A 15,850-nucleotide genomic window follows, 5' to 3' on the forward strand; every position below is an offset into this window, starting at 1 on the left:
GATAATTGATATCACCAGCATGAATCATCTTGCAATTAATGAGTGCACTTTTTTATTTTTATAAATGCTTGCTTTGTTTGGTGTTGAAACTAATCATAAACTCTTATTGTTTTATTTGATATGCGCATTGGAGAAGTTAACACTGTTCAATATTCTCTCTCTTTTTTTGGGGGGGGGGGGGGGCCTTTTGGTTTAACTATAATACAGCCACTTTGATGTCTAGTGTTAAAGCCATATCTCATGTACTCTCAAAGTGCTCATCACTGACTTTGCTAATTGGGCTTGTATTTAGCACTATGACGCTCGTGTGGATTTGCATGATTCTGAGCCCCCCCCCCCCCCCCCTCAAGTTTGTCGAATCAGTATGGAACTGTAATTGTACCTCTTTGTGTTTTTAGCTTACTGCGGTTTTATTCTTCAATGTTGAGCAAATCTTGCATTGCTAGCAGTAGCGCATTGCTAGCAGTAGCAAATGGAATGATGCAACTACACTGATTGACAGATTGCCCTATACATCGACGTAAAGAAGCACTGAATTGATCGGTGTTTTAGTATATAGTAGCCATGATAAAAAAACAAAAAAAAAATCATGGCCGAGCCGCGGCCGAGCCTCGCACTGTAAACGGGGTCTAGTTCGCAGTAGTTGGCATGTGCAGGTCCAAGCTGTAGAAATGTCTAAAAGTGACTTTGCATTTATCAGCTCTACAGAAGTGCATTTCTGGCTCAAACTTGTTTGTGATCGCACCTTTTTTTGGCTTTTCAGAAACACATTTCTAACCACATAATCAAAACAGCTTATAGCATTTACATGTATTAACTGGCAAAAACTTCCTGAAAGTTCTGTGTCAGAAATGAGGTAATAAATGCACCTAATGAGAAAAGGAAATGGTTTACTATAAATCATTCAGCCATATGTAATGGGTAAGCATAGGGGCACCAGTGTTCTCATGTTGCTTTGGTTTTTTTTATGCCTCCGCCACGAAGTGTCGCCGGAGGAATTATGTTTTCGGGTTGTCCATACGTCCGTCCGTTCTTCCGTTCGTAATCAATCTTGTGGACAGCGTAACTATAAAAAAAAAAATGTTTGAGGTATCCTAATGAAACTTGGCATGTATGTATAAGTGGGGGAAGCTGTGCCCATCATCTTTTGGGTGCATATGTGCAAGGTCAAAGGTCAAAAGGTCAAGGTCAAATGGTACACCATTTCCCCAATATCTATGCAATGCCTAAAGGTATTTTCTTGAAACGTAGTGTATACATGTACATGAACTACCAAATAAGCATTCTCCAGAAAGGATTTCGGGTCATGAGGTCCAAGGTTAAAGGTCAAAGGTCCAGTGAAAAGTTTAAAATCCCCAAATGCCTGCACTCTTGGACAATATAGCCATTTATCCGATTAAACCTACATTGTAGTTCAAGGAAAGTGAACATTCAAGACATTTGTGACAAACCTGTCGAGTCATTTTGATATTTTGCCAATTATGTGAAACTGTCATCACTCATTGTCAAGACATTGTACTGTAGACCTATTAGGAAAACTATGCATTATAGCGGAGGTATACCAGTCGCCATAGCGACATTTCTAGTTTAAGGGAAATTTTTCTCAAATATATGTGTTGATGTGTTGTACAATTATAGAAAAACACATTAGTGAAGCTTGAGGAAAATTGGACAATCCATTCAAACGTTTTCAAAGTTGTGATGATAGCCCTGTGCCATCATTGTTTAAGAGAAGGCTAAAAGAGTTTGTGATTTGACAGTGTCAGAATTTATGGATTTCATCACAATGCAATATTAATGGTATGGACCATGTACTCGGGGCAGATAGAGTGAATAGGAGGAACACAATAACCTTGTACCATCGTTGTGGGCTGAGTGCAGCAGTCTGGAGTCTGGTTCTTTTGTGCAGAACAAAAACTAGAAAATCTTAATCCGGTGAGGACGGACTGATTTTGCTGCAACACGCATTTCCCATAGACCCCTGCCCGAGTATACTCGGGACTCGTCCTCAACGGGTTCAAACGTGTGATGTCACCCACCAGTGATTGTACAGCATAAAAGTTCAAGCTACGTTTCTGCAACGGTTGCTTGGATCACTCTGCATTGGGCCACAGAGAAGTGCGTGATATTCTAGTGGGATAGGTTGTTCTGAACTTCACAAGGTAGGATGTGGTCTCTTAAGATTCTTTTTAGCCAGTAACAGGCCAGTTGTGAAGCCTGTCTACGTTCTTTCTCTTGGGATCATTGATCAATGATTTCCTTAACTGACATTCTCTCTCTCTCTCTCTCTCTCTTTCTTACCTTTTCTCTTTATTTCTTTCTGTCTTTTCCATGTCTTTCCTGGAAATGCTTCCTGTACAGTTACCATGCAACAAAAGTTGGATGTTAAGATAAGTACAAGTTTATGTGAAAATGACAGTTTGTGCATTGTCACTGAAATGTTACCAAGTTGCATTTTATTCAAGTCCTTTCATCTTGTTTTATGTCAGTATACATACAACTTCCTTCATCAAATAGGAAAAAGAAAAATGTCAGGCATATAGCTCACTTTAGCCTTTGGCTCAGTGGAGCTATATGGCTATTATTTGATTACAGTGTATCTTTTGGCGTCCGGCATGAGTGGTGCATGGTGCGTTGTGCATCATATGCAAACTTTTTACATCTCCAGCGTCTTCTTCAAACCCCATGACAGATTTTCACCAAACCTGGTAGGTAGCATCCCTAGGGGGATAGGATCTCAATTTGGGGGTTGAAAATCGTATTCTCTAGAAGTAGAAGTGATAGGGCTAATTGAATGTTATGAGGAAGTAGATTGATAAGTGTAGTTTCATGTTTGTTCGTGGCAATGGGAGGGGGTGTTATATTCCACTGATAGTCATTTTCAAAATCAGTCATTTTCGCGGCGAATACTGAGAACATGGGCAGCATGGTTACTGCTCTTTTATTTGGATGATGAACTGCAACATAATGTATGGTGTTCATGAGCACAAGAAATATATGTACCAACATGTAGGCAATGGCATCATAGTAAGGGGGGGGGGGCAGGGCTCATATTTTCATATCCTTCTTGAAAACTTATGGTAAAATTTGTTATCAAACTTGGCAGACATTATGACTAGGGTGATAAAATATATATGTATACATGTATTTGTAGGCCTACACAATATGGGCACCATGTCTCCGCCACGAAGTGACCAGACGCACTGGCCCGAATTCACAAAGGTGGTTTCAAATGAAACTACGGTTTCTAGAAACCATGGTTTTTAGAAACCGTGGTTTCGAGTCTGCGATTCACAAACAGTGGACTCAAAAAACCACGGTTTCATTTGAGTCCACGGTTTGGAACCATGGTTTCAACAGTGGACTCAAATGAAACCGTGGTTTCAACAGTGGACTCAAATGAAACCGTGGTTTCAACAGTGGACTTGACCTCAGAAAAGGGATTTCCCCTATTTTATATTACACTGAGCATGCTCAGTACAGTACACACCTAGCATTGTGTTGTTGTTGTGTTTTTTTAACATGAAAAACATTAAAACATGAAAAACATATCTCCTTCCCCTGTATGCTGTTGCTTATATATGTTCAATGCAATGCAAATACATGTACACACACACTGACAGAGAGAGAGAGAGAGAGAGAGAGAGAAAGACACACACACACACACACACACACATTGGATGGAAACTACTGACCCTGACCTGGATGACCATACTCACGTTGCAGGAAGGATTCAACGTTCATTTGATGAAAATTGGTTTTCAAATGGCCGAGACATCAAAAAAGCGATAATAATAAAAGGTTCTTGACCACGCCTTTTATTAGGATCTCTTTGTTTCACCTTGTTTTTGGATATCTCAATCATTTCAAAACCGATTTTCATCAAATAAACTTTTCATTCCCCTTAGAATTGTATGCTCTTTGACATCTCATAGAGTGGTTTCTGAATATCTTTCAAACATTAAAAGCTAAATCCTCACCTCAACCAGAACTGTACAGACAGGTTAATGTACAAATTATGTAATTACAATTAAAAATACATCAGACATGGTCTCACAAAGTATGCACATAGTATGTACTGTAAAACAGTTCAGTCATAAATGACGATTTTTAATCACCGGCCATCCAATGGCCTGACAATGTACTTTTACAAATTTGCAAGTACATGTATGACTCGCGTGACAGTAACAGTGTATACCTTTGTATTCATTCATATCCATTTGCTTAAATGATAGAAACAATGCTACTACAGTGTATTAGGATCATTTCACTGGTACTTATGAACGTACATGAAGATATCAAATTGCAGAAAATATTGTGCAGCTGATGGATTATGATGACTCTTACAAAAAAAAAAAGAAAACAAGGTTTAACAATGTCGACCACATGTAAACTCTGTCGAAAAATAACAAAGTTGTCAAACACAAAATTACTGCATGTACATGACTTTATTTATCGCTATACATGTGAGATGTTAACCCTAACTAGGCAAAAATTGGCACACACATTGCCTATGATGTAATCTAAAGTACCACGAAGTTAAATTAAAAAAAAAATATATATCATTTATGCTAAATTATGCTAATTTATTCATAATGATGCATGAAATCAGACAATTTGGTATAAATCACTAAATAAAGCTCAAAATGGGCACATTTTTTGTGTAAATGTTCTTTTTAGTGTCCTGAGCAAATATAAGCGAAAAAAATGTGCCATCAGAAAAAATTTCTTAAGTATCTTATTGTTTTTTGAATTTCTTATGTATTTCTTTGTTTTTCGACTTTATGTTTTTCATTGTTTTTTCAATGAAACTTGTCCGCGACATTGTTCCGATCAAGAAAATATGTTATTAATTGATTTTCATCAATAAAACCCCAAAATAATCATACTTTTATGAAATTTGCCTGTAAGCACAGTTTGCATTGAAATTGTACACGAATTCACGTGTTTTTTTTGGTCTGACATGCACGTCCATTTTTATGCGCAACTTCGGAACCGCGCACCCAGACATCGCAAATTTGGTGTCAAAAGATGCGGGAGACTCAAAAGAAAAAAGTCATGAAACGTCGCGGCGATAGCTTTTCGTGTTAGCGATACATCGCGCGGAACGTCGAGGGGGGGGGGGGCCTCGGAGGCCTCCTCCCCTCGGAGGCCTCCTCCCCCCCCCCCCCCCCCCCCCGGCCTAGTTAGGGTTAAGAGAGTAAGGACTCCCCGAACCTACTTGAGATGTTGGATTTTAAGTAACTTGTCTCAGTTCCAGCAGGATAGTTTTGTTCAACCTTCCTGTGAACATCATTATCATATTCAGCCCATCCTCCTCTTGGCCCCCAAACAATACATAACACAATGTATCAAGTATCCCTGTTTCCCTAACAACACGAGTGGGCCACTAAAATCCTTCAGTTTTGGACACGTGATATTTTGATAGACGCCCAGACTGACTACAAGTGCCCAACCACCTGTCTTCGTATACCGGGTAGCCCTGAATAAGGCCAACAACAGTTTGTCCAGAGTAGCCACAATCAAGATAATAAGATTACCACTTATCAACAGGTATAATGTTTCCCTTGTCCAATGGTCAGTCCAGATGAGAAGGTGGTAACTGTGGGAATACAGTTCCTCAGCATTATCAAATGACCACAGCTTCCCTTTTTACATAACCTCCTGTCAAAAATATTTTCTGCTCACATGTATGTCAGGACATTCTTAATTAATTTACCTTATCTAAAGTCTTGTATATTGTCCAGACCTAAATAATTCTATTGTTCATTCCCAATGTTTAACTGTATGGTTTTTACCTTCTGAGCAGTCACAAGTATATGGTATGATCACATAATTTTTGATTAGTGACAAATCCTTATTACCAACAACATAATAATGTACTTTGTCAGAATGGCATTACAATGTACAGTACGTTAGCCATGTTCGGTAGTTTTATCCTCTACTACACTAGTAATGTGTTAAATATTTAGAAATTAGAAATGCAAGACAGTGAAATGGACAATACATGAATATGCAAATATAGTATCTGCCAACTTTCCTGAACTACATGTAGTACAGAATAAATCCTGATAAAAAGGCATTATTATAAAGAGAGAGATGACTGCAGTGTCCCCGGATTTAATCAACTGTAGCCATCTGAGATTTTTCTTATGCCTATGAAATGTGGAGCGACTCTGTGGCTTATTCAAGCTTAGGAGACACTTTCTGGGATATTTGGATAGACATTCTAGCATTCTCTGAGGTGGCTTTTGATGAATTGTGTGATTTTAACAATTTCCAAAGTCATAAGCCACTTACACGTATACAGGATTATTGTCACTTTTTGACACGTCTTGGACCTGGCAAGGATTGCCAATGAGAGTAAACTTCAGTTCGATCTAACCAATCACCTTCAGCCTTTACATGACATTGCAATGTTCATGTCTATGCATAGTTTACTATTTTTGACAATTTCACTAAGAATGTGTTAAAGGGATGGTACAGTATTGATGGAGATGAAAATTAGGCTTTAACTTTATTTTTTTGCGAGATACCAAGAAAACACTTACGAAATAGTACAGAGCATACCATTTTAAAAGGAATTCAAAGTTTATTTGACAAAAATAGGGTTTGGAATAGCTGAAACATCAAAAAACAAAGTAAAACAAAACAATCATAATAAAATGTAGGTCCCACACTTTATTAGGATCACTCTGTTTTGGATATCTTGGCCATTTCAAAACCAATTTTCATCAAAGAAACATTGAATCCCTCTTGGAATTGCATGCTCTTTCATATTTCATAAGAGGTGTCTCACTATCTCACCAAAAAAAAAAAAAAAAAAAAAATGAAAATAATAAAAAACCTGAAGTTAAAGGGACATATTCCAGACAATTTTCATAATTTCACATCATGTAGTACATAAATCGACTACTCAGTACTCCATGTATAGATTTGTGGAATTTGTTGTGGTTCTTGAGCAGAGAAACAATACTTTGAGAAACCTTAAACAAATTACACTGAACAAGAATGATGACATAGGAGGTTGACACATGGGGTGTTTCAGAAATGTAGCAGTGTAATTCCATTACAATACCGCTTGATTGCGAGTTCACCTGTGAATAATCTATGAATGCCTTCTTCTTTTGTTCTGCTTCCTTGAGCCCTAACTCATGCATTCTTATGTGACTCTGCCATGTCATCATCCTTGTTCATTGCAATTAGTTCTAAATTTGAAAATATTCTTGTTCTTCATCCCAATTATCACAAGTTCTAAACCTCTGTCCTCAGTATTACTAATTTATAGTTGTTCAAATGTAAAAATCTGAAAATCATCCGGTCTCCTTTAAGCCTCCACCAAAACTATATGATCCATTTAAATGTAACTGATGTACACTGTACACTTTAAGATTCTTTAACTCAACATTGATTCAATGGGGTCTACATGTATATCCACTGTTTGTATATCTGCATATACTTTTTGGGGATAAAGTAAACCAGTTGAATAGAAAAGGGTAACTATTTATTTGACAGCATGTATTCGATGATCAAGCAACATGCTTCATTGCTAATAAGCCATGATTACATTTCTGGTGATATTTATATTTGTTTAGTGAGACAGAGGACTAACAAAATATTATTGTTGCCATTTCATACAGTAGCGTAGTGTCGTAATACAGTAACAAAGAACCCTTACGAAAAAGTCCTGTGGTACTCCTGTGGTAATTACCACAGGACGGTACCACAGGACAGTACCACAGGAAAGTACCACAGGACAGTACCACAGGACAGTACCACAGGAATTGTCCTGTGGTATTTTGGGACATACCACAGGACAGTACCACAGGAATTCCTGTGGTATTTTGGGACGTACCACAGGGCAGTACCACAGGAAAGTACCACAGGACCGGTACCACAGAACAGTACCACAGGGCAGTACCACAGGAATTCCTGTGGTATTTTGGGACGTACCACAGGGCAGTACCACAGGAATTCCTGTGGTATTTTGGGACGTACCACAGGGCAGTACCACATGACTAGTACCACAGAACAGTACCACAGGGCAGTACCACACAGCATTTCCATAGTACCACAGGAGAGTACCACACAGGATAGATCGAAAAAAAAAAATCTGGGAGACTTTTAGCCACATTTCAAGGAATATTTCTGATAGATGAGTGATGGATTTTAGGACAAACATGGCCCTACTTAATAACCTGTCCTACTCCTAACATATCACCTCAAACGAGAGTCTAATGGCCAAGTGCCAATCTAGTTCTATAATAGATCTATATAGTCATATTCTATTCCTAGGTAGCCATCGACCCTCTCAGTACATATATATATGGCCGTCTATCCGTAAAGCATTAAGGCATGGTTACTAACTCGATTATACTTTATTATCAAGATATGAAATTACACTTTCATAACAATATCTATGATATTGGGAATAACATAACATAATTAGACAATCTTTCATAAAGTTCAAAGTAAGTTCCATCATTAATACTTTGACTTTTTAAGTCATATATGTATTTTCTAAGATCTAGAGTGCTTTTTATGAATATTCATGAGCTATGTAAAAATTTGTACCACAGGAGTACCACAGGAGTACCACAGGAGTACCACAGAAGTCCTTATGAAATTTCTCATGCTTTACATCAGCACTTTCACTAAATAGGTAATACTGTAGGAGTATAGGACAGGATAAGTAATGGCAAATCAATTGTTATAATTCACAGCATAAATCATCTATCAATTAATTGAGGAATATTGATATGTGCTTTTTTGTTTGGTTGTATTTTTGTTATAAATTTCAGTTGATTCTGCCTTACAATTTTCCTGTGTGGTACTCCTGTGTGGTACTGCTGTTTGATATTCTCCTGATGTGATAGTCCTCTGGTATAAAATGTTAAGAAAAAAAAAGAATATCCTGTAGCATTTTTCTGTGGTACTTACGAATTTAATTTGCTGTGTGGTACTTCTGTGTGGAATAGCACCATATTATGATTTTCCTGTGGGATTTTGGACAGTTCCTGTGGTACTCTCCTGTGGTATACATCGAAAATTACCACAGGAATTCGTGTGGTACTGTCCAGTGGTACGTCCCTAAATTCCACAGGACAATTCGTGTGGTGCTGTCCTGTGGTACGTCAAAAATACCACAGGACAAGTCATGTGGTACTGTCCTGTGGTACTATCCTGTGGTACTTTCCTGTGGTATTGTCCTGTGGTACTGCCCTGTGGTACTGCCCTGTGGTACTGTCCTGTGGTACGTCCCAAAATACCACAGGACAAGTCGTGTGGTACTGTCCTGTGGTACTGTCCTGTGGTACGTCCCAAAATACCACAGGACAAGTCGTGTGGTACTGTACTGTGGTACTATCCTGTGGTACTGTCCTGTGGTACGTCCCAAAATACCACAGGACAAGTCGTGTGGTACTGTCCTGTGGTACTATCCTGTGGTACTGTCCTGTGGTACGTCCCAAAATACCACAGGACAAGTCGTGAGGTACTGTCCTGTGGTAATATCCTGTGGTACTGTCCTGTGGTATGTCCCAAAATACCACAGGACAAGTCATGTGGTACTGTCCTGTGGTACTTTCCTGTGGTACTGCCCTGTGGTATTTTCCTGTGGTACTGCCCTGTGGTACTGTCCTGTGGTACGTCCCAAAATACCACAGGACAATTCCTGTGGTACTGTCCTGTGGTATGTCCCAAAATACCACAGGACAAGTCGTGTGGTACTGTCCTGTGGTACTGCCCTGTGGTACGTCCCAAAATACCACAGGACAAGTCGTGTGGTAATGTCCTGTGGTACTATCCTGTGGTACTTTCCTGTGGTACTGTCCTGTGGTACTGTCCTGTGGTACTGCCCTGTGGTACTGTCCTGTGGTATGTCCCAAAATACCACAGGACAAGTCGTGCGGTACTGTCCTGTGGTACTGTCCTGTGGTACTATCCTGTGGTATTATCCTGTGGTACTGTCCTGTGGTACTGCTCTGTGGTACGTCCCAAAATACCACAGGACAAGTCGTGTGGTACTGTCCTGTGGTACTATCCTGTGGTACTTTCCTGTGGTATTGTCCTGTGGTACTGTCCTGTGGTACTGCCCTGTGGTACTGTCCTGTGGTACGTCCCAAAATACCACAGGACAAGTTGTGAGGTACTGTCCTGTGGTACTATCCTGTGGTACTTTCCTGTGGTACTATCCTGTGGTACTGTCCTGTGGTACTGCTCTGTGGTACGTCCCAAAATACCACAGGACAAGTCGTGTGGTACTGTCCTGTGGTACTATCCTGTGGTACTTTCCTGTGGTACTGTCCTGTGGTACTGTCCTGTGGTACTGCCCTGTGGTACTGTCCTGTGGTACGTCCCAAAATACCACAGGACAAGTCGTGAGGTACTGTCCTGTGGTACTATCCTGTGGTACTTTCCTGTGGTACTCTCCTGTGGAACTGCCCTGTGGTACTGTCCTGTTGTACTGTCCTGTTGTACGTCCTAAAATACCACAGAACAAGTCGTGTGGTACTGTCCTGTGGTACTATCCTGTGGTACTTTCCTGTTGTACTCTCCTGTGGTACGTCCCAAAATACCACAGGACAATTCATGTGGTACTGTCCTGTGGTACTGTTGTGTGGTATACATTCCAAAATACCACAGGACAATGTGTGTGTATACTGTCTTGTGGTACTGTCCTGTGGAACTTTCCTGTGGTAATGTCCTGTGGTACTGCCCTGTGGTACATCCCAGAGTACCACACGAGCCTGTGACACAGTACCACACAGTTCCTGTGTTAAAATATATATTTGTGTGGTACATTGTGTGGTACCAACCAGTACCACAGGGAGTACCACATGAGCCTGTAAAACAGTACCACACAGTTCCTGTGGTAACATTTATTTATGTGGTACATTGTGTGGTACTGACAAGTACTACAGGGAGTACCCTACAAACCTGTGGTACAGTACCACACAGTTCCTGTGGTAACATTACAAGTGTGTGGTACATTGTGTGGTACCGACAAGTACCACAGGGAGTACCACAGGACTTTTTTGTTAGGGAAGTTCGGATGATGAGACTCATGACCTGAAATAATATGAAATTATTGTAATGCAATGTCTTTAAATGAGATGTCATTTTCTTTACATTTAGATATATCTATTTAATCACATTTACATTATTTAAAAGCAATAAATGTTAGACATTTTACTGCTGATATATGAATTGCCATTCATCAAAAATTGATGAGAAAAGAAAGAGAAGTATATGATATGCAAATAAATTTCACTTGCGGAGAGGGCAATCATTCAAATGAAATATGGTTCTCAATCATTTTTGCAGTGTATGACCACAGAGGGAAAAATACCATTGATATTTTATTTGAGTATGTAACGAGTACAGCTAATATGATCCCGCCAACTAATTCTTGCCAGTGGATGCATTAAACAAGAGGATTACAGTATTATACTGACGGGATATTTACATTGATCGAATACCTCTTCTTCCTGTTAAGGAAGTACAGGGCTTGTTCCCTACCAGGACTCCTTATTGAGACATGAGTCCTATCGATAGCACCTATGACTCCTGGATAGCGGCAGTACTCATAGAATCTCTGCTGGGTAGATTCAATCTCTTCTCTCGTAGTTGGAAACCTGATGAATTCTCTCTTCCTCCTTGCGATGGCTTCCAAAACGTCTCTGATGACTCTGCAAACAGACCACTGTGACATTGATGCCTCGTCCCCATGCATCTGCTGGAATGAATCTGAATAAAAATATGAAACCACTTAAATAGATTTTTGCGTGGATAATCCTTTATCAAATGCAATTGTACACATTTGATTAAAATACAAAGAAATATATAATTTGATTTAAGCCTGTGAAAATGACTGATCCTACTCCCATAGAAATAAGTTCCAAATGCAACAATTTCCCATGTAAACTGGAGTATCCCCCCCCCCCCCCACAACAACAACAAAAATGGTACAAAATGATACGAAGAAAAATGATTTGCAGCTCTGTTAAATCACTGGTATGAGGAAAACAATTAAAAGTCTAAATAAAAGAAAAGCTGAGCAATACTAACATTAAGAGAGAGTATGCAGATCTAGTGCTCACCAGGGTACACATAATCTCCTGTATTACCAACCTATAGGGAACCTCCAGCTCCCTCCCATTATGGATGGTCCCACAGAGATTGGTTATAAATCCCCTCACTACTCAAAACAACAATATGAACATTCATAAGAACAAGAACAAGAACAACCGCAACAACAAAAGGACAAACATATAAAATGCAATTTGTAAAATTTAATGAGCAAAAATGTATTAACTTACCAACGGCATAAAAGTAGAGAGTGGTCAACACCTGCTCATGAACAGGTAGTGCATCATTCCAATCTGTGTCCCTCCTCAGATCACCTCCAAGCATATTGATGAGGTGGAGTGCAGAGTATCTTTCGAAAATCTGTAGCTCACTTGAAAGCTTCATCCTCATACAGTTCAAATGGATTCCGCCTGTCAGCCAATCCTCTTCGAGGCCTTTCAGCTCTCTAGGAATGTACGGAGGAATAATTTGGACAATAACATACTTGTAGTTAGAAAATATGTGGTAAAACTAAATGATTCTCCTTGTTGGTCATAAAACATATTCAGTAATGAGGTTTTTATGAAATAAATATCTACTATTCTGTTAACATTTCCTTGGTGCTGTTCACCTCAGCTCTACCCAAGAATGATAGCAGGGTCGGTACAAACAACTCCTTGGGAGTGAGCATTTCTTCTACTATCCTCATGATCAGTCAATACTTGGTGTTATTTCATCTTAATTGAAAAAAAAAAAAACAACTTTAAGGTTAACAACAGTATTGGGGAGAACATTACTGTTATATGCTTAAAACAGTAATGTGCCGCTTAATTGTCCATCTAATTCACTTTCATAGGACGACAAAATAAAAATGAAATACACAAAGACAATAAATTGTCGTCACTAATGTCAGTTTTCACTAAAATAGGAAATGTCAGTTTTGTCAACTGTCAACTGGTGATTATCATGAATTTCTTGAGCCAAATGATCAGTTGTAAACTACTTGCATAGTCCAGTCAGTAGAATACACAGAATTAAATAGGTGATCTTTAAAATGTCATTATTGTTAATGCCCACTACTCTAATTTGCCATACATTTAACTTGAATATAAGAAGCACCACTGCATGCTGATGTACAGGTGTACATGTGTAATTTGGAAGAATGATAATTTAGTTAGATTATAAATGTATGTCAACTTTGGCAGTGGCCCAGTTGCCACTGGCAAAACAAAAGTTTTCTCGAGCACCAAAAACTGAGCCCTTTGTAGCCCGGTTGGCCACTCATAACAGTCATAGCAATGTTTCCTGATTAAATTTATTCATGAAAGTCAGAAATTTGTGCTTACATTCTGTATTGCAATTGTATCCTAAATTGAATTTGCCCACCAATCATCTTGGTTAAGTGGCCCAGCTGGCCACCTGAAAAATAAGTTCAGCCATGTATGTCTTACTCATTTTAAGTGAATAATCACTTTGAAGAAGCCATGTTGTCCTATTTCCATGCTTTATCGTACAAAGGAAAACATTGAATGTTATATCAAGGCAAGCACCAAAAAATGAAACAAAATAATACCTTTCAGTCTTTGGAGTATAGCTGGAGATGTCTCAAATGGTTGCGCAGCCATTATTGGTGTTTCCTACATTTGGTACAAAAAGGACAAAGATCTTAACTGCATTGAAGAGATTGATTCAGACTATCAAGTTTTATGACATTTTCAACAACAAAGACCTGCGAACAACAAATGAATAATGAATTTAGAGATTCAGCCATGTTGATACATTTTTCTTTTGCAAGTAAATTATTTGGGAATTTTAAACTTCAAGATGTTTTAATGAAATCATTAGAAGTAAAAGAGAAGTTGTGACATCTTGACAATATTTGAATTAGTATACATAAAAAGAGCTTGTGGGTCTAGCGCCCATACTAGCACAGCATGTAGTATTGCCAGATTTGGGGCATTTTTGTAAATTAAACAAAAGATGCTACCCTGGAGCACCCTGGGGAGCTACACTCACCACATGTACATTTTTAACTCCCCACCCCTTACAGATTTCCCTCCAAGTTTGGTTAAAATCTGCTTGTCAGTTGTTAAGATGGGAATGGTGAGCGATCGCTAGAGCTCACTTGAGCTATTTGGCTCAGGTGAGCTGAAAACACTAATCAGAAAAATGCAGATGGTCAGTGCCAAATTTGGTAAAAATCTTTCCAATTGTTTTCAAGAAGATGGCAATGTAGAAAGGATGTTGTTACCGCCCCAGGGCCCCTCTTAAGAGTATTCCATTTGTACAATACTCCCTCTCCACATAGATGCTTACCAATTTTGCCATTTACACAGACCTAGTGATGACATTTTTTTTTTTTAAACAGTAATAATCTGCTTATTTACTCATCTGATTTCTTCAAATATTTCAAAATTCCATATCTTCTATTTCTTTTTTTTTTTCATTCTCTAATACACACTTTTATCATGGTGGATTCTAGTTTAAGGCTCACGATCACCCATGCAAGAATGAATCTGTTTCCGAATTTCATTTATGAGCTACCACAGTGGAATCGTACAATGCAATGATGAACACTAGTGCTGACCAGACGCTGTTAATACGCTATGCGAACCCACGTACGTACAGCGACTGGGCTGTGTATAGTTAGATGAACACATAACTTTCTCACAGGGTACTGTTGCAAGTTCAAGCTTGTAATTATGATTAATAAAATCTCCACAAGTCATGTTTTTAAACTAAAGTAAGTATTCCACATTTTTAATTCCTCCCCAACTTGTGTATTTACGAAAGGATTCTACTTACGGTTTTGTTCTTTACAGCAAAACCAGGTTTCCTGTTGATGGCAGTCAAAGGATGTGTCTACTGCAACAGATAAATCACATAAAAAGGGAATGTCATCCATCTAAATTTTGATAAGTAACTCAATCATTTTCAAAGCAGGATCATGTCAATAATTATATCGAAGAATAAATCGTCGGCTGGCCAATATAATTGGTAAACACACATCACTACATTACATACCTTCACACATCAGTCACTTGTTTTCCGCATACAATTTGACAATTCTCGAGTAGAAGCTGTTTTGATTGAACAATTGGTTAACCACTTGTTAATATCGTGTTGTACATCATTTCCGCATACGATGTGCTTCGCAAATTTCACAATACACGTCTACGTTCCTTCGAAGCTCCGTTGTTGGCAGACAAACAGAGCTTCGATATCGGAGTTACCCTGTGTAGTGTTAGCAAAGTATATTGTATATCAAATAATAATAAAGAAATATTGCTACTTGTCTTGCATGCTAGCTTTTACTACGTAACAAGACATCAGCGACTTGCGACAGATAAAAACGATGGACTTTTACGGTGGCTTACGAAAACACCAATCAAACATTAATATGACCCAATACTAAAAATAATAGACTAGTCAGCGCAGTTGGACTAGCGCGACAAACGCACCTTGTAGGACCTAGACTAACTGCGACCAGCAGCCCCATACGCATAGCGTAACGCTATGCGTATGGGGCTGCTGGTCACAGTTTAATAGACCTAACGACACGTGTTAGACCTAGGCCTACTAATCTATCATATACTACAGATGTTGGTACTCACCAGCAAAAGGTTGCAAATTGAGCACTGTAAAAACAGTATACGGTTCTCTCCTATTGAGGAGACACTGTTCGCGAACGATTGCTCATGTTGCTGCCTTCTTGGAGGACCGTATCCTATCTTTACGGCAGTTTGCAAACTTTTGCTGGGGAGTACCAACGTCTTAATAG

The 15,850-nt window shown here is 38.9% G+C and overlaps 1 protein-coding gene across 1 annotated transcript in view; it reads left to right on the top strand.

The window, feature by feature from the left end:
* LOC140242581 (testis-expressed protein 11-like) overlaps positions 1 to 15,850 on the top strand; it is a 153,220-nt gene that overhangs the window by 1,480 nt on the left and 135,890 nt on the right. The gene's annotated exons all lie outside the window — the stretch shown is intronic.

This window comes from Diadema setosum, chromosome 19 (assembly GCF_964275005.1).
Source record: "Diadema setosum chromosome 19, eeDiaSeto1, whole genome shotgun sequence".
In the NCBI taxonomy this organism is placed as follows: domain Eukaryota; kingdom Metazoa; phylum Echinodermata; class Echinoidea; order Diadematoida; family Diadematidae; genus Diadema; species Diadema setosum.